Source organism: Porites lutea, chromosome 12, assembly GCF_958299795.1.
Source record: "Porites lutea chromosome 12, jaPorLute2.1, whole genome shotgun sequence".
NCBI lineage: Eukaryota > Metazoa > Cnidaria > Anthozoa > Scleractinia > Poritidae > Porites > Porites lutea.
In genome coordinates, this window is record NC_133212.1 from 10,046,550 (window position 1) to 10,049,049 (window position 2,500).

Below are 2,500 nucleotides of genomic sequence, written 5' to 3' on the forward strand. Positions count from 1 at the left end.
TCAAGCAATTTGAAAACGCCCTGTGGGTTACATGCATTTTTATTAGGAATCATACTTTGATAAGTCAAGGACGCGAGACGTATAATTAAAGGGGCTGATCTCATTTTTGCAGTAATATCAGGCCATATTTTAGGGCCTCTAACCGACTCTTCACTATAACGTCATATCTAAACCAGGGTACTGTTAAGGCTTTTACCAAAAATCAAATGTATTACCAAGAGGGAACAATATGGGACAGAGAGGAAATGTAATGTTAGGGCATTGGCCAGGATATGTGAATTTCACAAAAGTTATTTTAAGAGGTTGTGATTATAAACAGAAGGCCAGGACGTCTGCACATTTTGGTTGATTGTTTGAAATGTCAACAAGTCCACGTGTGACCGCCTCAAAAGCAAATGAGTGCAGAATAGGGAGCTTAAGCAACGACAACGGCAACTAGAATGACAAAAAAGCAAAGGTTTATAGTAGCAAAACAACAACTTTGCATGTGCATCATGTACATTTCTTTGCTGTCATTGCACGACTACAGCGTGAAAGTGCCTAATTTCACATTTTGTCAAGGACGGGAACACAAGACAACAACTTTCTTTTTCTTTTCCTGAACTTTGATACAGTCCTTTAGAATTCAACTCGAAAAAAATTGCCAACATTTGACAAATTAAACAAAATAAAATAAGTGCGATAAAGTTTGAGGCAGCACGAATTCACTTTTTAAGTGATATTTTTTGTAGCGCTTGCCGTCGTTGTTGCCTTAGCTCCCTAATATTGTAATGGCGACATGCCAAGTGAACATAATATTCTGTTAATTTCTTTGACAACATGACACTGAATTTAGGTTAAATGCAGACCTCTCTGGAAACCAATCTGCAATTAATGTCAAATGTCAAATTGATCTTTGGTGAAGTTCACATATCTCAAGCGCTAGATCGGACTGGGCGTTTTCCTCTCTGTTCCATTATTATGTCTTGGTATCACTCAAATACAGTTGAACTAGCTTGCGTGGCATGGTGGTTTTGTTGAGCCCAGGTGCATGAGTGGCGAAGCCATGAAATCTGTTGCTCCCGCCCTAATCTCCTCATGGTTGCTCTGACCTTACCCACCTTTATGCGTGCCCAACCAAAACCGCCATGCCATGCGGGCTACAGTTGAACATCCATTACACAGTCACCTATTAACTGGCCATCCTCTATTAAGCAGTCATTAATTTCAAACTCCTGAAACAATTGTAGAAAAGAATGGGAACTAAAACCTCTATTAAGCAGCCACCCCTAATTAAGCAGCCACGGCTATCTTTTGGCTAACCCAACGAGAGTTTTCCCATTGCTGTCACCTCTATTAAAGGGGCTGTGTCAGGGCAGTCCAGTTTATTTTGTTTACTTTTGCCAATTAGTTGCCCTCAATCGCTATGGAACTTAAAGTAAGCAAAGAAATTGCTGGTAAATGACAAAAACAGAGATCCGAGACAAACAAATATGTCTCCTGAGCATTATTTTTGAAGTTGCAACCAGCAGGGATGAATTTTGAAAAACTGTTAGGCTGAACAGTTTTCAAAAACCCTAATTGCAATCTGTTTCAGTCTTCTTCAGTTCTGCCTATCTGTGGCATCTGTAGTTTCTGTTATGTTATTTTCATCTTCCTTTAAAGATTTAAGCGGCTAGTTTCTCTCAATTTAGCAGGCATTTTGTAATTTCCTAATTTGGCTGAATTTCATGACACAGCTCCTTTAAGCCGCCATAAAGTGCTTGATACACTTAGTTTGCCTTTATATGATAAAGGAATACAGTCTGAGGTAGAAGTTGACGACCAATTGTGGACCACTAATGTTGCTTCCGTCATGTGTTTGTTACAAAATAAAGTGATGTTTCTGCTAAAGATTATGCTCATGCTAAGCTAATGTATGACAAAACTGTATTGAGTGACCAACCTCCATAAGCAGCCACTTGCCAGAACCCCAAGGGTGGCCGCTTAATGGAAGTTCAACTGTAATTCAGTTGCTGGTGTGCCTTTGAAAAAAATTGTGTATTGAAATTTCCAGGTGTCATCTTCACCAGCTCTGAAAAGTCATTTTTGTTTTATTTTTAAGTGTTCTTTATAGCCATTATGATACATTTATTTAACACAACTGTGTCTCTTTTTTATTTTATTTTTATTCATTGCTTCTTCCAGTATAACTCAGATAGGGAAAGCTCAAAGGAAGCAGTCATAAACTAGGCTTGATTTCTGCTGCTCACTTGCCAAGCAAGGGTGAGCATGGAATGGCCCTTTATGTCAGACGAGCAATTTTCGCTACCAAGCCTTGATTTTGTGAACAAAATATTTGATTCTTCACTTTTGCCCTCTTTGTGGGTGGTTATTCCTTTCAACTCTACTGTATTAGAAATTCATTTATGCATGATTTCTCAAATTATCAAAACAAGGCTTGGTGATGAAGTAGAATTTTGCTTGTCTGATGTCAACTTTCACAGCCAGGGCATTAAAGTCTATTTTACAGTTACAGGTG

At 38.6% G+C, this 2,500-nt stretch overlaps 1 protein-coding gene across 1 annotated transcript in view; it reads left to right on the forward strand.

Moving 5' to 3' along the window:
• Window positions 1-2,500, forward strand: part of LOC140954020 (peroxiredoxin-1-like) — a 17,770-nt gene that overhangs the window by 687 nt on the left and 14,583 nt on the right. The gene's annotated exons all lie outside the window — the stretch shown is intronic.